Source organism: Anser cygnoides, chromosome 4 (assembly GCF_040182565.1).
Source record: "Anser cygnoides isolate HZ-2024a breed goose chromosome 4, Taihu_goose_T2T_genome, whole genome shotgun sequence".
Lineage (NCBI taxonomy): Eukaryota > Metazoa > Chordata > Aves > Anseriformes > Anatidae > Anser > Anser cygnoides.
In genome coordinates this window covers 53,936,421-53,958,332 of record NC_089876.1, presented here as the reverse complement: position 1 = coordinate 53,958,332, position 21,912 = coordinate 53,936,421, and positions in this window count along the sequence as shown.

The window sequence follows — 21,912 nt, the reverse complement described above, 5'->3', positions numbered from 1 at the left end:
TTACTAGCTACATCTCTGCAAAAAGACAATACCAAATAGACAGAAAACAAACAAACAAACCACAACTTAAATCTATCTCCAGTTTGTTATCAGTTTTTGTTTTCTCTTATTTTTTGGTCTGCCTAAAAAAGATTTACTGCTCAGACAGTCTTATTAGGAACTCATTGCTCGTGAATCTAGTGAGAGCTGCAGAACAGAGTTTAGTATCTTAAACTTTTCCATCTACATCTGCCACAATTCATACACCTCTGTAAAACTGATTTTCAGAATGAAGTTAGAAGGATTTACAAACCCTCTTCACCTTGACTTGCTTGTTACCAAAGTTAATAGCAAATTTCTCATTGACTTTAACAGCTGTAGGTCCAAATTCATGCAAACTGCTAAACCACTCTGCTTTCTGAAACAAATGCATTTGTTTGAGAACTATACTGTAAATGTAATAATACCTGATATAAATCAAATCATACTTAGATATACAATCCATTATTGCTGTAAACATAAATCAAACTGGGCTTGCTTAGGTATTTTGATACCTTTACTTTGATTTTAAGGGTTTTATCTTTCCTTCTAGTGAAATCAACAGAAGTTTTGACTGAATTACTGTTTCAATTACATCAATTAAAGCTTAAATGGTAAATATATATCTCCCAGGAGCCTTTTAAAATATAAATATAAGGACTTGAGATCTTGTCTTAAAGATAATAAAATAATAATGAAAACCAGAAATGGTTGGTTAATAGCATTAATTGACCAGTAAAGAAAGTAGTTAACTTTCTAGCAGTAGTAATCATTGCATGCGAGTATGCACACACTTGGCTAAAAAGTGCTTTACAAAATTCAGTTTTAATCAGTATGGACTATCCACTCAAGCATGGTGGGCATTTAGTTTCTTTGTACATTCATTTCATTCCTCTTACTGTAAATTTACACTTTTTAAAATAATTTCAGTTGATATATCACCTGTTTTTGTCACACTGTAGTGAAACACTGATCAGCTTCATCTGTGCAAAATAATCAGGCTTCTTGCTTTGTGCTTCAGCCTTCCCCTTTCCTAAAGATTTCTTTAAATCTTTATTCAAGTTCTACACATCCCTGAAGTGCTTCGCTTTACTGCTCCAGCAGCTTCACAGGCAAAACTGACAAACCAGACACTTTAGCATTTTGACAAGTTTTCATCTATGTGGAGTCCATGTGAAGCCAAACCTGAATCTCAAACACCTTTGACCTGAGAAGTTTGGCTGTATATTCTCCCAGTATGACTTTGGAGAATATTTTTTTGGGAAAAATATGATTTTCCATTATTTTACTGCATTATTTAATAGCTTTACATATCTCTTCTGAAATTTGCCAATGCTCAGTCATACAATTTGATTGGCTTAAAACACCCAGAAGTGTTTTAGTAGCATGTAAATAACAGGAAGAAGAATGAAGTTATTAAGACACGTGCTGTATCTTATCAAGACATCTCCTCCTCGCCTTTGAATCCCAACAAAACAGTCTGTTAACCAGAAAAGGCTGCAGTATTATAGTGGGAAATCCAAGTTCAAGGACCTGAGTGCCTGTTTCTGCCACGTCAAGGCCAGAAACAGAGTATGTCCACACTGCCGGGGAGTCGGGATGTAGAGACGCCAGTGGTGGCAGTGTGCTAGCTGGTGCCTCACCTGGAAGTTGCTGAGGGTCACCGGCATGGTGCTGTGCTCAAGCTGCTTCTCCAGACTGAGGGAAGTATGCAGGTACTGGCTAATTCCAACGCAAGTCCCTTTGCTCAAGCTCTTCCCCTCTCTTTAGCTCACATTGGTTGGAACGTGGATTTACTGGAGTTCTAGAAAGTTATAAAGTCAGATGATTTTGTAGAGTAAGCTGAAAGACAAGCTAAATTAGCTTGCCTCAGAAAGCTCTCAGCACTTCCTGAGCCAAGAGGGTCTCCTCAAGGAGAGATTCAAATTTATGTCTTTCATTTTGTTTGGCCTGAATAAGGACTTGACCTTCTCTTCCATTTCCCAGGTAGGCACCTTCACTCCCTGTTTACTAGCTATTCTGTAACAACTTGCTATCTATGCTTTTGTTCACAAAAAAAATCTCATCAAAACATGGAGACATATATGAGGCATTTTTGATATAACAGTTTCATCGTGGTGTCTAGAGTACATGGGATAGGTAAAGCATGGTACAGCATAACATACATCAAACTCCACAGTCAGCTACCAGGAGTGTGAAAATCATAATTCTGAATGCTCAGCACTGGCAAAACCACTCCTCTGCAGAGACTTTGGGAAAAACCCTTGCTCATTTGTTGCTTATGGGTTACACAACAGTTACGGAACAAAGCCAGGAAAAGTAGTATATTGCTTGCTGCATGGCAATTATGCTTCAACCGCTGGGTTGCAGGGAAAACTGTTCTAGAGCTTTGTATTCCTGATTAAGATGAGTGTGTCAGAAAGGTCAAAATGAAAAGCTGGAATGCTATCAGAGAATAAACCACAACTACTGGATAAGCAAGTGATTCCTATTAGCATCTACTAGTATAGCATTGGCAGCAGTCTTATGTTATTATAATGGAAATTAATTACCAATAAATATAAAATTGCCTCATGCATTTGTACTTTACTAATTTTACATAGTTTTATACCATAAACTATGTACTTATTGGTATATTTTTGTACAGAGAGAATAGATGTGGATGCATTTCAATGTTTAAGACATCAAACCATTTAGAAGACAAGAAAGTCTTAGAAGCAAGCAAAAACATTTCACAATAAGAGAGTGAATAACTTTAAAAATATATTTGAATCAAGCATTTCTTTAATACATTTATTGTATGTTTCAAGTAATGCTTCTGATAAGTGAGCTGTCATTAATAGCTACAGGTGGACTTCTAACTCTCTGCTGATTTAACAAAATACTTAATCATGATGTTTTAATTAACAATAGGGATGGCGTTGCACTTGAGGCAGGCAGATTCAGAGACAGAGAGCAAGCAAGACAAAGCAGGCTTGCCCCAGAAATAGGTAGTAGCAGGCAGCTGTCTGTAGGGATGCTGAAAGCACTGTTGGGAGCATGGGCATTAATAAGCCTGCTACAAGAGCAGAGAAAGCAAGGCATAACAAAACCGAGGAGAATATCAATCTAGCCAATTTCTTCCTCCCTCTCCTTCCTATCTGCTCACACACACACTCAGTGGAGGACAGATGATAATATCTCGTCAGAATCTGAAGACAGACCAAAAGGCAGTTTTTCTTTCTGACGTCTGGAATGTATTTCAGACAGCTCGCTGACCATCACAGGTCATTAATATATCTAATTAACACTAATATCAATAAGAACCCAGAAGAGCTATTTTTTTCAACAACCTTGGTCAGAATTTTCACAGTTTATAATTTGAAACCTAAACCTTAGTATTTAAAAAATTATGCAAGCTAGTTATCCACAGTTTGCTAGAACTGTAACTCCATGATACATATTCTATCTCCTCCTCAAATACACTCATTGCTTTGACATTTTGCCCCAGATATTTAAAAACAACTACCATTTGTAGCAAAAACATTGAAAGATGGGAATGGGGAAAAGGGTTAGGGTGGGAGTTAAGACTTGGCCTGGTTACGTTTATTCAATTTTGTTTTTCTCATTAGATGACAGTGTAAGAACACATAACATACACCATGAGGTAAAAGGTCTTCCAAAAGTGGGAATTCAGCATCTTGCAGTTTCAGGGGGTGGTGGAGACCAGACATTCTGCATTATTTACAAGAAATCTAGGCTCGCTCCTTTAGCAGTTGTAGTAAAACTCTTGACCCTCCTGAGAGTCACAGAGGTTAAATGTCTGACTTTCATGAGTAAAAATTAATCTTACTGTATCACTGGACAGCTCAGAGGATAATCAGATTCTGAGGATGAAATTCTGCAGAAGAGGACTACATAGGCATCCTCATTTTTGTTATGTTTTATTTAAGCACAGAGTAATTCAGTAAGCATTTATTCTGGAAAACCTACTTAGCTGAAATAAAAGTCAAAACATACTAAGACAGTTCTATGAATATACTTCAACATAAACAGGTATCATGAACAGTACACAATGAGTTTCTCTCCTGACCTCTTAGGGAAAGATGATGAGACTATTCCAGAGACCCATGGTCTTTTTAAATGGGAGAACAGTCAAATTAATCTTTTGAACTACAAGCTAGTCTCAGACTTCTGTTCTTCAAGTCGTATGTGCGAGTGTACCATCAATCTCCATGCCCAGTGAGCTGCCAGATCACCAGCACACCGACAGGTTTCAGATGGGGCCATACAAATCAGTATGAAGACTCTCAACAAGGAAAAGAGCATTTTATGACGTTACAAGGCAGAGGGACAGTGTAATTAGATCAGCAGATCCGTTAGAGGACCCATAAGCCCTGCAAATGGCTTGGGAAAGATATCATGAGTATGACAGCTGCTTTTTCTGCTCTCTCGATGGATAAATGTGAACTGCAGAAGTTCTGTCAAAGTTTAAAGGAGGACATGCACAAGACACAAGTGAAAATGCATGAATTTGTGTTGCAATTTGCAAAAATGTGTCAAGCACAGATTAAGACACATCTACAAGAAATTATTCTGCACTACAGTCCCCTGTCTGTGTCTCCCTTTTCATCCCACTGTTCATTTTCTGCACTATTTTCAGTGAAATACTTCAGTTAGGACTCTAAGATCACTATTGCATAGGTGGAGTTGCATACTTTGAGAACTGCAACCTGTTCAGGGGTGCAGAGATCTCTGCGAGATTTAGGTAAACTGAGCATAGTATACATTGGAAGGTGGTTCTTCATCAAATTGCACTGTTCTGTTCAGACAGACCAAGACATAACTGTAACAACTATACTAAAATGGAAAAGAGCATATAACGTTAGAAAAGCGCACCCAGACCAGGGAGCCCGAATAGATATTTGCTCTAGTTTCTTCTTTTTATTAAGGCAAGTACTGGCAACAAAAAGTTGATCTAAGCAACATTATTCCACTTCTGGAGGTGTACTATAGAATAAATCTGTACTCTTCTGATGAAAATCTCATTATAAGGAATTGACTACTCATGAGTCAGAGAAAGAAAAACAGAGTAAGCCAAAAGAAAGTCTCGAAACTAATGGTTTTACTGGGAATTAGTTTCACAGTATCACATTATCTACAGAGTTAGTGAGGCCATTCTGCTCCTGAAACATACAACGGAGCACAAGATTTAAGTTACCTATTCCATTACAACTCTATCTATCATCTTATTTGTATTATAAGAATTACACAAAATGATGGTTTCTCTTTCTTCAGCTGGTGAGGGATAGCTTCTGATGATAAAATAGATGTATTTATTTTTTTCAGATCAAACATTTTGCACAGACTGAAAATCTCTCCTCCCCAAAGATATCCTACAGAAAATATTTGGCCCAGCACCAACTCAACATCAGCTTTGTATTCCTGATTAAGATGAGTGTGTCAGAAAAGACCTGCAAAAGACTTCTTTTTCATTTCCTATTTCCTGCTGAAGCCCAATAGCGGGCTCTTCCCAAGACACATGTGAGATTTCTGCTCAGTTGCATTTGCTACAGCAAATACTGGTGGCCATTCTGGCTCTTCATGGTGTGTTCATATTCCAGTGGCATTCCTCATTATTTCATTGTTTGCTTTCACCAATATACAAGGGCTAGATAAATATTTCCAACTTTGGAAATGGACTTTTTGTTGCTTTTTGACAAAGAAGGGCCATTACACTTCCCCAATTTTTGAAAAGGATTAATTTGCAGGGAAAAAAAAAATCATTGATTAGCATACCACTATTTTCTTTGAATCATCACATTTGTAATATTTTTTCTGTATGTTCTTTGATACACCAATTTACATAATTTCTTCAACCTACATACAGCTTTTAGATTCTATTTATTTTTCCTTCTCATGGTTACATGATAATAACTCCTGGGAAGTCTTTTTTTTTTTTTTTTTTTGCATTAACAGTACTAGTTCTTATGCAGAATTACAAAAAAACTTAGTGCAATTAATGATACAGGGAAAGTATTAATCATCATCAAACCAGACTTTGGCAGAAAAAATTGAAATCAGATTTTGGAATGATGTTAAAGTATTTCACTTTGTCTATTCAAACTACAGGGCAAGTAAAACTGTGATATAAAATTAGACTAAGGGAAAAAGTATTTCAGCTTACCAGCGCCTGGGTTACCCTGACTTTTACTATATTTCAGTGATTTATTCTATTGACTTAATGGGTTTAATGTTAACCTTCAATGCAATCTGCGTATATGATGAACTAATACAGATTGTCTGAAGTTTGTATATCACATTTTAATGTTGCCAAACCTGTCAATGATTAGCAGTGTACCAGTGCATTTACAACTTCAGGGAAACATCTCAAACTAATGAGGTTTTGAGGATTATGTTCTGAAGCTGTTTTGTTCTTGCAGGGCTGATTTTCTTGGTCTAGAATCTTTTTGAACTGATATCAGTCAGGACCGGACACGTCATGGAGTTTAGTCCCACTGTGTAGTAATGTTGTTAAACTTAAGTTTCAAGCACCATAATATTTTTTTCCTTGAAGAGCAAAAGGCATTAGACATTTATCATTTAGTTTGCAGTACCTTATCTTTCCACTGGGCACTCTGGAATATGAGTCAGGGTAATGAACTGCAGCAAGAGCAGCTGCGACTCAATAGACAGCCTGCTTAATAAATGTTTATTGATTTAAATTGCAGATTATACACATGCATGAGATACTAAAATAATTTAAATTAGAGCTGGTTATGCATCTGTCTACACTTAGCTATATGTCTTAAATAATTACGGCAATATTTGAAGCAAGGCAAAAGGGTTAACAGGTTGAGGGAGCAGCTGGTGCTTTGCTGGCCTTCTTTTTGAAGGTGCTGATCAATTACAGCACCCCTAGAAGGAGTTTTCTGAATATACCCCCCAAGACTGAAGACAGCTTTTGAAGTGCTCACTTTCTGTTTGTTTTCAAGGACCTTTATTTTGTGCAGAAGGTGCTCCAGGCCGCAGCTGGTGCAAGGAGAGGTAAAGGCACTTATGGTATGACCCAGCAATAAGTTTGGCTTTATGCCTCTCTGCTTTGTGACATATTTCCATGGCCGTACTGTTGAATTAGAAATCATTTATTCTATTCCTCAATAAGCTTGACTCTAATCAGCTATCAGACCTGCAGTGCATAGAGGTATCATAACAATTTTCTTGTATGTTTTGTGCACAGTTATAATTTCTCTTATTATTTTTCCTGACCTTCAATCTTTCTCTCTCTCCAAGTGTCTAATTCAGAGGTTTGTCACATAGAGAGGACATTATTATGTTCATAACAAAAGCACATCTGAAAACTCTGCTTTTTAAATCACTGTCTTTCAGCGGTGGTTTCTGGACACTATTGCAAATAAGTACACTTCTGCATGACTGCTTTAACTGAAATAACACAGAAATAACTCAGATACAGTTCACCTGCGTGATTACAGCCTCAGATATCTGTTTCAGAAGTTCTGTTCCTAAGCTAAGCAGTACTTAATCCAGAGCGGTGCGCCTAGGTAGGAGTATTATTTTGTACGATTTTTTTTTAAGTAACCAGCATGATCCGGTTTTGCTGATAGACTGTATTCTGCAGTATAGCATAGTGGATCAGGTTTATGTTTATGCTAAGAAATGGCAACAAGTTCGTAGTTCCAGCTGATTGGTACTTTTCAACACTAGCTTGGCCCCAGAGTTCATTTAAGTGATCTTTCAGTTCCAGTTTTTGGCAATGGTTAGATGTTTCAGGAGGTAGGTTTCTGACTTTTCAAAAGATTTTAAGAGCCTTATGCAGATCTTGGACAGCTGAAGTCACAAGCAACTGTTTCTGTCTGAAAAGTTTTCATCGTTTTTTCTCCAAGATGGAACATCACCTTATGATTCTCTATACCCAAGGTACTGCTCAAGGAAAAGAAGGATTTCAGGATGGCTGGTAATAACTGAAGTGAAGTACATTACTGGAGGGTTTCAGACTACCTGTTAGCACTACCTGTTAATTCCACTTGATTTTTAGATGGGTTCAGAGATTTGATGCCCACATTAAAGAAACTAAATCCCATAGCAAGGTGAGATGCAAGATTTCATCTGGTGTAAGAACACCCATCATCAGCATTTCCTCTTAATTGGCTTCACAGTTAATATAATCATGCTGATCAGAGCAGCCTCCGAGTCCTACAGCTGCATAACTTGTGTTCTACTCAGGATGGGGGACATTGCTACCAGCCATCTCACAGTGTCATGGGCACAGCACACAGTGTGTTCCCAGGGAGGAATGCATTTGATTTAGAGAGCTTTGTGCTGCTAGAGCTGCCCAGATGGGCTTGGATATGGTTCTAACTTTTCTCAAAGCAGAAGTCCAAAAGACTGAAGGGATGTCAGGTGGGAGGCAGTGGAAGAGTGAGAGGCTGTCATGAGACACCAGCCTCATGAGATGCATGTTTAACCAGCTTGGACACTGAGCTCCTCCTCATTTTTCTTTTAACACATGAGAATCTCATTAACTCATAACTAGTTTACATTCATGTTTGCTTGAATTTGTTTCACCATATAGTCTTGTATAGATTGCAGTCTAAAGTTTCTCCTGAATCCTCACAATTATGTTGCTCGCTCTGTATTTTAGATCTAAAGCTTTTGCTAGTATTGACTTACTGAATGGTTCTATTCCATTTGGTATATCAAGATGAATATTGTGTTAGCCAAAAGGGAAGTTTAGTGGTGCCGATTTAGTTAGAGAAGGATGAAACCTCTTTCTAATTATGTTGGCCAACCACTGAGTTTTGGAAACATCATCTGCCTTCCATGAGTATTTTGTACCATTCATAGAAGCAAACATTAATAGCATGTAAATCAGAAGGGTGTTGCATGACTAAATTAATGTTTGTACATTGTTCTGAAAATCTAAGATGCTAAATAGTTTGGTGCAATAATTAATGTTGCTAGTGTTAAGTATCATCCAATTTCTGTATTATATATTCATGTCCTTTTACAAGGGAAAGGAAGCAGAATGCAATGCTCACTAATGTTTTGAAGTCCTTTATTAAGTGCTATTAAAAGTCTGGAAAAGCATCTTTCAAATATGAGGTTTAGTTCTTTCTCTGCTACTTTTGAAGCTTAAAGATTGTACAGAGGAACTGTTACCACTTCATAAACAGGTTCCTGGGATGAATTTGCAGATATACTTATGTCTCATCTTAGGGTAGTCCTAGAGATACTATGTCATAAATATGTAGAGGATGTTTGCTATCGTTTCTTATGCTGTAGATTCATGGTAAATTCCCCAGTTTATTCAGAAAGTGGCCTGCTGTGGCTCTATATAACGTTTGTTCCTTTCGGAACTCAGACTTTTGTTATGGATACAAAATGAAACCGTAGTGCAGCATTACTACACTCTGAAAGCATTAAATGGAATTAGTATTTCCTCTGTTGTTCTTTACAATGCATACTAGTTTTTTTTTTTTGAATTCTCTGACACCAGATGTATCTCTGTCATTCATGATTTTGCTTGCCACAACAGAATTTTCTTTTGAATCAGCTCCATCACTGTTTTTGTACAATTGCCCGCTATGTCCTTTTTATGGAGAGATCTTTAGAACTATGATCAATTTTGACAATTTACCATCTTTCTTACACTGTTGTTTCTCTTCAGTTCTCATGGTCACATTATACTGATCTATATTTTAGTTACTCTCTCACTATCATTTTCTCACAGAAGATTGTGTAACAGAGCTGGAAATTGAACTATCAGGAAAAGGCTTTTTTTTTAGTTTGAAATTAACTGTAGTTTGGGAAAAAAATAAGACAATCCTGTATCTGAGAAAAGTCAGACTTTAGAAGAACCTGTGTACTACTGCAGGAAATTTGATTGTCATTTGAGTGACAGAGATGCCTACATCAAATGAGAAACACTTCATCATAAGGTGAGTTCAATGGACAGGTGTATCATTAATAAACTTGAAAGGGAAAACAAACGGAAACTTAACACAGAGTTCAGCTGACATATAGCATTCATACAACTGAAATAAGAATATAAACCATGTGCAGAAGTTACTGAGGAAAATACAAGTGATCATGAAAATAAAATTTATCTTTACCATTTATTCAATAAACTGCTGTAGAGCAGACCTAATACGCTGCAAAATGATCAAAAATAACGAGGAGGACATTTTGCAAATTGCACTTTAAATAAACACAAAGTGTTATGTAGTTGTAACCTGAGGTGAACATAGTGACAGAAGAATCTGGAGTTCTGCTACAATGGTTACTTGCCTCCATACTTATTTGGCATGCTTATTACTAGATAGATTCCTAAAAATGAATTCCACAAAAAGTACTAAAAAGTAAAGTACTGAAATATTAAGAACATACCAAAAAGCGATTGTAGCTTGAGTACATGGAAAAATTAAAGAAAGATTATATTGTTTACAAAAAGCATCAAGAAGAGTGCAATACTTACAATAATCTTATGGATTAATACAAGGGTTCTCCAACATCATTAAAGTGCAACATAACATGGTGTCAAATATAGAAGACCGAAGGCTAGAAGTTGTTACACATTTTTGTAAAAGAAATTACTTCATAAAACAAATACCTGAAATACCAATCTTCAGGAATTAAGAGTGGAATGAAAATTCTGCAGGCACTGTATTTTAATAAGCAAATAAAGAATAGCATAGAAGTAGGAGAAGAAACGTTAGCTTGTTGGATGTAGACAGTGAAAAAACAACAGCACAGCAATACTGGATTTTAATGAGTGCAGAAGTAGGATGTTGGGTATGATGCTGCATACATTAATAAAAGTCATGTTGTGGGCAGCTAGCCTGTTTCCCTTACACGTGAAAGTGTAATTCTGCTGGGTGATTTCTGTGATTTTACTGGCAGCATCTATGAGTGCAATTACAGTGGGATGTTTGAAAGAAGGTGCTTCTTGCTTGTCATGAATCTTATGCTGTCCCTTCTCAGGGTAAAAAGGAAAGGTTGAGCAGATACCCTCACACAGTAAAGCTGGCTTCCACATTGCAAATTGAATCATTCCTGAATGGCCCAGTGATTCCAGAAATGCAATTTCTGGGGTCTGTAACCTGCTTGCCTGCCTTCTCAGCAGTCTGCTGAGATGAGAACAAAGGAGTAAAAATTTCTATTGAATCTAATCTCTCACTATCACAGGTAAATGCATCATTTAATTCCTTTCATTGATGTTTTTTAACCTTTTCTATTGCTGTCCCACTGTTCCACTCCTGTTATAACATTGTTCCTTCAAGAATGTGTCTGAACTGTTTGCTCTATTAGATTTAATGGTAGGAAATATCGTTCAGGGTACAGCTTGTTGTGCACTGTATTTTGTTGTTCAGAATTTGGAGGGGAAGTTTGGCTTATGCCCTTCTGCACCTGAACCTCAAGTGCAAAACAAAATCAGTGAGAAGGTCTAAGCTGCCATAGATAAAGTAGATGATCAATGTAGCCACATCAATACTTTTTATTGGGTTACAGAGAATTACTTTTTCATTTTGAGATATATTTTTCATTTCTTCGTTAAGGCTTCTCTTCTGTATTCCATTTCTCATTTTCACCTGTATTAGTTATTCATATCCTTTATATTTCTATGATTAGCACAGGCTACAACATTGTCTTTCTTTTTATCTAGCTCATTTTTACTCCAGCAGTGAAATCCACACTGATTTGACTGGAGCAAATTCTTCACCCAGTAGTAGTTTGTATAGCCTTTAATATAAACATTGCCTTTTTACACTTCACTTATGCAGTCTTTTTTCTGGATAATGCATATAGATGCAGCTCATTTAGACCTGGGCCTCCACTTGGTTCCTACACTTTGGCCCTCTTCTGAAATCGGATGTATTTTTCAAATAATATAAGTTATTTACAGTAAGATTAGATTTTTTTTTCTATTTCACAGAATCACAGAATTGTAGGGGTTGGAAGGGACCTCAAGAGATCATCGGGTCCAACCCCCCTGACAAAGCAGGTTCCCTAGAGCAGGTTGCCCAGGTAGGCGTCCAGACGGGTCTTGAATATCTCCAGAGAAGGAGATATACAAGTTACAATTATTTGAGTAATTTATCTTAATTTCTTTCTGTTCTTATTCTCAACTTTGTCTTTACTTCAGTATTTCAGTGTCACTTTTTCCTATCCATTAACTGCTAGTAGAATTGTTGTGGTTTAACCTGGCACGCAGCTCAGCACCACGTAGCCATTTGTTCATTGCCCCCTCAGTGGGCTGGGGGAAAGAACTGGAAAAAAGGTAAAACTTGTGGGCTGAGATAAACACAGTTTAATAGGACAGGAAAGGGTTAGGAAAATTGATGATGATGATGATGAGAAGAAGAAGAATGAAGAATATAGAAATCAAGTGATGCATAACACCATTGCTCACCACCCACTGACTGACGCCCATCCCATCCCTGCGTACAGTGCCCCCTCTCCCCCCCCCATCATCCCGGCCAACTCCCCCATTTTTGTTGCTGATCGTGACGACAGGTGGTGTGGGACATCACTGTGGGCAGCCTGGGCCAGCTGTCCTGGCTGTGTCCCCTCCAGCTCCTGGGGCACCCCCAGCCCCCTCACAGAATCACAGAATCGCCTAGGTTGGAAGAGACCTCCAAGATCATCCAGTCCAACCTGTTACCTAACACTAACAAGTCCTCCACTAAACCATATCACTAAGCTCAACATCTAAACATCTCTTAAAGACCTCCAGGGATGGTGACTCAACCACTTCCCTGGGCAGCCTATTCCAATGCTTAACAACCCCTTCAGTAAAGAAGTTCTTCCTAATATCCAACCTAAACCTCCCCTGGCACAACTTTAGCCCATTCCCCCTTGTCTTGTCACCAGGCACATGGGAGAACAGACCAACTCCTACCTCTCTACAGCCTCCTTTAAGGTACCTATAGAGAGCGATAAGGTCACCCCCGAGCCTCCTCTTCTCCAGGCTGAACAAGCCCAGCTCCCTCAGCCGCTCCTCGTAAGACTTGTTCTCCAGACCCCTCACCAGCCTCGTCGCCCTTCTCTGGACTCTCTCGAGCACCTCGACGTCCTTCTTGTAGCAAGGGACCCAAAACTGAACACAGTACTTAAGGTGCAGCCTCACCAGAGCCGAGTACAGGGGGACAATCACTTCCCTAGACCTGCTGGCCAAGCTGCTTCTTATACAAGCCAGGATGCTGCTGGCCTTCTTGGCCACCTGAGCACACTGCTGGCTCATATTCAGCCGACTGTCAACCAGTACTCCCAGGTCCTTCTCTGCCAGGCAGCTTTCCAGCCACTCATCTCCCAGCCTGTAGCTCTGCTTGGGGTTGTTGTGCCCCAGGTGCAGGACCCGGCACTTGGCCTTGTTGAACTTCATGCAGTTGACCTCAGCCCATCGCTCCAGCCTATCCAGATCCTCCTGCAGAGCCTTCCTACCCTCGAGCAGATCGACACACGCACCTAACTTGGTGTCATCTGCAAACTTACTGAGGGTGCACTCGATCCCCTCATCCAGATCATCGATAAAGATATTGAAGAGGAGTGGCCCCAGTACCGAGCCCTGGGGGACTCCACTAGTGACCGGCCTCCAACTGGATTTGACTTCATTCACCACAACTCTTTGGGCCCGGCCATCCAGCCAGTTTTTAACCCAACAAAGCGTACACCAGTCCAAGCCCCGAGCAGCCAGTTTCATGAGGAGAATGCTGTGGGAAACGGTGTCAAAAGCCTTACTGAAGTCAAGGTAGACCACATCCACAGCCTTTCCCTCATCCACTAAGCGTGTCACTTTGTCATAGAAGGAGATCAGGTTCGTCAGGCAGGACCTGCCTTTCATAAACCCATGCTGACTGGGCCTGATCGCCTGGTTGCCCTGTAAGTGCCGCGTGATGACACTCAAGATAATCTGCTCCATGAGCTTCCCTGGCACTGACGTCAAACTAACAGGCCTATAGTTCCCTGGGTCTACCCTCCGACCCTTCTTGTAGATGGGCGTCACATTTGCTAGCCTCCAGTCGACTGGGACCTCCCCTGATAGCCAGGACTGCCGATAAATGATGGAAAGCAGCTTGGCCAGCTCCTCAGCCAGTTCTTTCAGTACCCTCGGGTGCATCCCATCCGGCCCCATCGACTTGCGTACATCCAAGTGCTGTAGCAGGTCACCAACCATTTCCTCGTGGATAGTGAGGGCCACGTCCTGCTCCCCATCCCCTTCCACCAGCTCAGGGTACTGGGTATCCAGAGAACAACTGGTTTTGCCGCTAAAGACTGAGGCAAAGAAGGCATTAAGCACCTCAGCTTTTTCCTCATCCCTTGTAACTAAGTTTCCCCCCACATCCAGTAAAGGATGGAGATTCTCCTTAGTCCTCCTTTTGGTGTTGATGTATTTGTAAAAACATTTTTTGTTATCTTTAACGGCAGTAGCCAGATTGAGCTCCAGATGAGCTTTGGCCTTTCTAATTTTGTTCCTGCACAACCTTGCAACAGCCTTATAGCCCTCCTGAGTGGCCCGCCCTTTTTTCCAAAGATTATAAACCCTCTTTTTTCTCCTAAGCTCGAGCCACAACTCTCTGTTCAGCCAGGCCGGTCTTCTTCCACGCTGGCTCGTCTTTGGGCACGTGGGTACAGACCACTCCTGAGCCATTAAGATTTCCTTCTTGAAGAGTGCCCAGCCTTCCTGGACTCCTCTGCCCTTCAGAACCACCTCCCAAGGGACTCTGCCAGCCAGTGTCCTGAACAGCTCAAAGTCAGCCCTCCGGAAGTCCAAGACAGCAGTTTTACTGGTCCCCTTCCTGGCTTCACCAAGAATAGAGAATTCTACCATTTCGTGGTCACTCTGCCCAAGACAGCTCCCGACCACCACATCTCCCACCAGTCCGTCACTGTTTGTGAACAGAAGGTCTAGTGGGGCACCTCCCCTGGTAGGCTCTCTAACCAGCTGCGTCAGGAAGCTATCTTCCACGCTCTCCAGAAACCTCCTAGACTGCTTTCTCTGGGCTGTGTTGTGCTTCCAGGATATGTCTGGGAAGTTGAAGTCCCCCACGAGAACAAGCGCTGACGATTTCGCAACTTCTGCCAGCTGCCTGTAGAACACCTCATCCGTCTCCTCATCCTGGTTTGGCGGTCTATAACAGACCCCCACCAGGATGCTTGCCTTGTTGGCCTTCCCGCTGATCCTAACCCACAGGGACTCGACCTTATCATTCCCAGCCTCAAGTTCCACAACATCAAAACACTTTCTAACATAGAGAGCCACACCACCACCCGTTCTGTGCTGCCTGTCCCTTCTGAAGAGCCTATAGCCAGACATTGCAGCACTCCAGTCATGAGAGTGGTCCCACCACGTTTCCGTGATGGCGACCAAGTCATAGCCTGCCTGCTGCACGATGGCTTCCAGCTCCTCTTGTTTGTTACCCATGCTGCGTGTATTAGTGTAGATGCACTTCAGTCGGGCCATTGCCTTCTCCCCTGGCCTTGCCATTGTTCCCCCGGCACATCTCCAACAAGCCTTATTTCAGCCCCGTCCCCCTTCTTACCTAGTTTAAAGCCCTCTCAATGAGCCCTGCCAGCTCCTGGGCTAGGATCCATTTTCCCTTTAGAGATAGGGACCCGTCTGCAGCCATCAGTCCGGTTGCTGAGTAAAGCGCCCCATGGTCAAAAAAACAAAATTTCTGTGTTGGCACCAGCCTCTGAGCCACGTGTTAATCAGGTGGGCTTTCCGTGTCCACTCTGTACCCCTCCCTGCTATTGTAGGGATGGACAAAAACACCACCTGTACTCCCGCTCCATCCACTAACCGTCCCAGTCCCCTAAAGTCCCGTTTGATAGCCTTCAGGCTTCTCTCTTCAATATTATCACTGCCAGCCTGGACTATCAAAAGTGGATAGTAGTCAGAGGGGCGAACCAGGTTGGGAAGCTTTCTGGCAACATCCCTGACCCTGGCCCCAGGGAGGCAGCAGACTTCCCTATGGGTAGGATCAGGCTGACAAATAGGGCCCTCTGTCCCCCAGAGAAGGGAGTCGCCTACAACAATTACCCTTCTGTCTTTCTTGGTGGAGGCAGTCTTGAGGCATGGAGTCGACCTCCTCCTCCTAGGTATCCTCCTGGGTAGACTTTCTACCTCATCTTCACCCACCGGTCTCTCAAGCTCTAGGGCCTCAAACCTGTTGTGTACGCACACCTGGGAAGGTGGGGGCGGTAGGGGGGCGCATCTCCTGCGAGGTCGAGCAGGGACCTGTCTCCATTCCTCCTTAACTCCTAGGTCCCCTCCCTCTGCCTGACAGGGCAGGGGGTCCACCCCCATTTGGGGTGTCTCACCCTGGTACCTCTCCTTCAGGCCCTGCAGGGAGTTGCTCCACCAGTCTATCTCCCGCTCACACTCCCTGATGGCCCTCAACCTCTCCACCTCCTCCCTGAGCTCTGACACCAGCCGGACCAGGTCATCCACCTGCTCGCACCTCACACACACAGTCCCTCTGCCTCCCTCAGATGGCAGCAACAGGCTCAGACACTCCCTGCATCCAGAGACCTGAACTGCCGCATTTTTGAGCAGGCAGTCAGTCCGGGTGGTTACAGACTTTCTAGAGAGAGCAGTCTGCCTGGTGTAGACCATTGCAGCCCAGCTAGCAGTCGACAGCCGTTAGAGGAGTTGTTTGTATGGGCGGGGGGGGGAACGGTCTCCGCGCTCTGCCCTTCCTGCCCTCCCTGCCTGCGCGAACTGCCACGCAAATTGTCGTGCCCCACCCTTCTGACACGCCACGCCCTGTTTGCCTGCCCTGTTCACTGCGCTCCTGGTCGCTCGCGCTCCTTAGGGGCTGCTTTTGAACGGCTGGGGAGGGGGTGCTGCTGGCTCCGCCTACGCCTCGTCACCCTCCTTCGTGAGCGTTGCCGGGGCCTGGCGGCTCCCTCGAGTGGCCTCGATGCTGGAAAAAAAACCCTGCCTGTCCCGATCCCCCGCTCCGCTGCAGAATGCGTCTGCCCCGGAGGCGATCGCCACGGCAAGGATCGCTGGAAGGATAGTGCAAGGAGATGTAAGCTGTAACACCCTCGCCCAGCAGAGCCTGCAGACACGCCCCTGGGCTCTAGGCTTTGACACCAATGGGACCTTGGGACGGGGCCAGGGCAAATGACTGCTCCTTGAGCAGCTCCAGGCTGGGCCCTGCCCCGTGCCGGGGCTTCTGGACGAGGAAACCAAGAGGGCAGAGGTGCCGACAGGCACAGCTCCCCCTGCGGCACCCAGGGAACCCCACTGCATCATGGTGGGGTGCCCCCAGCTCACCTCCTCGTCTTGCAGACGCTCTAGCAGAGAAGTCACAACAGTGGCAAAGGTCGGGGCCGCTTCAGGGACAGGCCCCGTCACCCTGCCTCTGCTGTGGCGACGTCTACGTCTGGGCCGGCAGCCCACACAAGTAAAGAGACCTGGAAGGAAAGAACGGAGCAGGTGTCATTGGTGCTGCTGGCTGCAGGGGGCTGGAGCTGGTAGGGACAAGTATCTTGGCCAGTTTGGAGAGAAATCTCCGCAGGAGATGCAGCCCCGAGCAGCCTGCTGTGAAGGGTCCTGCTTCAGCCCCCAACCTCCCTCCCGCTGCCCCTCACCGCTAAGGGCTCTCAGCCTCTCCATCGCAGCAGGATGTCCCCAGATAGACACAATGCTCTCTCTGGGTCCTCCTCCTACAGGCCCCACAAGCAACTGGGCCACAGCTGGCACCCATGTCAGAGGGAAATAGGAGCCAGCCATCAGCAGACACGTTTAGGATACTGTCATGTTAATGTATTGAAATTTCAGTAAGTATAGCTTTACATTTCTTCTGGCTTCTCTTGTCTTTCACTTCTAGCACTAGACATGTAAAAAAAGGCCCAGCAATCCCGCCAAGGAGCCAACCCGCTAAGTTTGTAAGCATCTGCCTCAGTAAGTGTCTTATCAAACACGCACATTGGGAACAAATGCCGACTCCACACCACTGGCCCCTGGGGAACCTGAAACCCCATCGTGGGGAGGGCTGGCATGCGGATACAGCCTGCCCTTATGGCGTGCGGTTACAGAGTGCCCTTATGGCGCTGTGGCCACGGGTTCCACCCGCCCCACCACAGCGCCGCCAGCTCTGAGTGGCTGAGAGCTGTCTCCGGTTGCCCCGATTGGCCCGGTGGAGTCGGCCAGTCTGTTGGAGAACCGGCTGGAACCAGCCTGAGGCCATGCACACAGACTGTAGAGCTCTGTAGCAACCAGTGGAGAGTGCAGTATAAGCACTATATAAGCAGCATAAATCATATAAATCGTACACATAAACAGTACAAAGCATGGTACTGGAAGAAAGCAAACGAACAGGTATTTGTAAATCCGATGAAAGTTAGGAAAGCAACAGGCATGGGATCTATAATGGCAGAAAGCATTTCCATTTGGACCAGGCTGCCACCAGTAAGTGTTCTTGTGAGGGTGGTGAGTTGTGGAGGAGTGTTCTTGTGAGGTATTCCTAAACAGCAGTTTAAAGTCTTCCAGCTATACAAAAAAAAAAAAAAAAAATTCCTGAAATTAAAAAGGTAACTACTTCAGGAAGATAATGCTTATAATTAATACATTAATGAAAATAAACTTGGTAGGATATTTCTGTGATCTACTACTCTACCTTTCTTTAGGAAAGCACCAAACTCAATAAAATCAGAAGTCGAACGAACATATCTATATATACTGATACTGCATTGAACCCAAATAGAAATCTTTTCTTGTTGCAGTCAGCAAAACCAGGTTATCTTTCTGAAAGAAGAGTCTGATGGCAATTTTATATAAAAATGTTCTGGAAATAAATCACCAGAACTAGACTCCCATTCTTCATCATACTGATTTTTATGGTCCAAAGAGAAGGATGATAAGAGTGACGCTCTAGCCTGGTAGAGAGCATATTCATCTGAGATATGGAGGTCCCAGGCTTTCCTTTCGTGAATACTGAAGTGTTTTGCACAAAATGGAACAGCTTTGACAGAACAGATTGAGAAAGACTCTGAAGCTTTAAATACCGTTTCATACATTCTTCTCGTCCTCAAGTGTATGCTCAACCACGGATCACAACAAAAAAAAGAGTTCTTTCTAATATTCTTGATACCGCCACAGCGGCGCCACCAGCTCTGATGGGCTGAGAGGTGCCACTGGCTGCCTGGATTGGCCCGGTGGAGTCCTCCCGGTCCATTGGGGAACCATCCGGTACCATCCGGAACAGGCCAGAACCGGCTGTGCCTGGCCCGCCTCGAAGACAGTTAATTCCTGCTCAGTTGCAGTAGCAAGACTTTATTTTACAGTGCCAGTGTATCTAGTTAAAGAATGTTGTTTACTGGTGTATTCACAAATTAAAAAAGAAACAACACCAAGGTTTTTTATTTGTTTGTTTGTTTTCAGGAATTTGCACCGTAACATCCATCTTATGCACGATAGTACTCTCACAATAGTGCAATAGAATTGCTTTTATTGTCATGTCCAACCTTTACTCTTCTTCCTAAACACACTCATCTTTTTGACTGGGGCATGAAAAGTACAGAATAAAAGTAATTCAGGAGGTTATATAAGATCTGTTAAAGCAGCAGGTATCAAATGGCTGTCTCACTTCACTTTCACTACTTCAGACGTAATTACTGCTGCTTAATGGCGGACGGGCTGGAGTCAAATTTGCAGTCTAAATATTAAGAGTGGGTGACGGCAACAATAAATACCTGTCAGCAGCTGCTTTCATATACTAAAAGAATCTGCTTGTGTCTGGTCAGAGTGATAAAACCATATGAGAGTTCACAAATTAACTGACTGTAAAAGGATTTGTCAGACCTGCTGGGCTTCTGAATTTATATATCATTTTGGAAAAATATTTGTAGCTACAGATTTGTGACTGTTGTAACAGGAAATCAAATCAGAGATAAGGAGAAAGGCAAGTATAAGGTTTTTTATCTACGTTTTATGCAACTGCCTCTACTTTTTGAACAGCGTATGCAGGACTTCCTAGTAAAGTACCTCACCTTCTGCTGACAAGGCAAGGAAAAGCGTGCAGCTTTGGGCGATAAGCGCACCTCTTACGTCATCAGCAGACACGTTTAGGATACTGTCATGTTAATGTATTGAAATTTCAGTAAGTATAGCTTTATATTTCTTCTGGCTTCTCTTGTCTTTCACTTCTAGCACTAGACATGTAAAAAAAGGCCCAGCAATCCCGCCAAGGAGCCAACCCGCTAAGTTTGTAAGCATCTGCCTCGGTAAGTTTCTTATCAAACACGCACATTGGGAACAAACGCCGACTCCACGCCACCGGGCCCTGGGGGACCCAAAGCCCCATCTTGGGGAGGGCTGGCGTGCTGTTACAGCGTGCCCTTACGGCGTGTTGTTACAGCGTGCCCTTATGGCGTGCTGTTACAGCGTGCCCTTATGGCGTGTTGTTACAGCGTGCCCTTATGGCGTGCTGTTACAGCGTGCCCTTATGACACCGGGGCCATGGGCTGCACCCGCCGTGCCACAGTGGCGCCGCAAGCTCTGATTCTCTGAGAGGTGTCTCCGGGTGCCCCGGTGGAGTCCTCCCGGTCCATTGGGGAACCGGCTGGCACCATCTGGAACAGGCCAGAACCGGCCGTGCAGGCTGTGCCCGGGGCAGCCCCAGCCTTGGCTCCCTCAGGGCCGCCCCTGCAGCCAGGCATGAGATCTATAATGGCAGAAAGCATTTCCATTTGGACCAGGCTGCCACCAGTAAGTGTTCTTGTGAGGGTGTGCTGCTGCGAATGAACAGCAGTCGTGCACTGGGCATCTGACGAGTTACAGCATGGGGACTGCACTCCCTGCCCATTTGTCTGCAAGGTCTTGAAGCTGTAGTGGGTTTATGTGGCAAGCTTTTGGCAGCAGGGGGCCATAGGGGTGGCTTCTGTGAGAAGAATCTAGAAGCTGCCCCTCGTTTGGTAAGGGCCCCGCTACTTATCAGAGCCGAACCAGTAAGTGATGTTGTTTGTGCTCTGTGAGAGCGTATTTAAGACGGGGGGGGGGGGGGGGGGGGGGGGAAAGAAAACTGCCACACAGCAGCTGGGAGAGAGAGAGGAATGAGAAGAATGAGAAACAGCCTTGCAGGCGCCAAGGTCAGTGAAGAAGGAGGGGGAGAGGTGCTCCAGACACCAGAGCAGAAGTCTCCTGCGGCCTGTGGTGAGGACCATGGTGAAGCAGGCTGTCCCCCTGCAGCCCATGGAGTACCACAGTGGAGCAGGGTTCCACGCTGCAGCCCGTGGAGGAGACCACGGTGGAGCAGGTGGACCTGCACTGACAGAGGCTGCGGCCTGTGGAGGACCCCCACCAGAGCAGATTCTGGGCCAGACCTGTAGCCCGTGGAGAGAAGACCACGCAGGAGCAGGGACTCTGGCAGGAGCTGCTGCCCATGGGGGATCCAGGTTGGAGCAGTTTGCTCCTGAGGGATGGACCCCGTGGTACGGACCCATATCTGGAGCAGTTCTTGAAGAGCTGCTGCCTGTGGGCAGCCCACGCCGGATCAGTTTGGGAAGGACTCCACAGCACAGGGGACGAGAGTGACCGAGAAGGAGCAGTGGAGATGAAGTGCCATAGACTGACCACAACCCCCATTCCCCTGTTCCCCTGCGCCGCTCACGGGGAGGAGGTGGAAGAGGGTGGACGGTGGGGAAGGCATCTTTGGTTTCTTTCCTTTGTTTCTCGCTTCTCTAGCTTGTTAGTAATAGGCAAAAAATCTTACTGTCTCCCTACTCTGTTTTGCCCGTCACGATAATTGTTGAGCAATCTCCCTGTCCTTATCTCAATCCTCAAGCCCTTTGCATAGTATTTTCTCCCTGTTCCTCTCTGAGGAGGGGGAGTGAGAGAGCGGTTGTGGTGGAGCTCAGCCACCCATCCGAGTAAAACCACCACAGAAG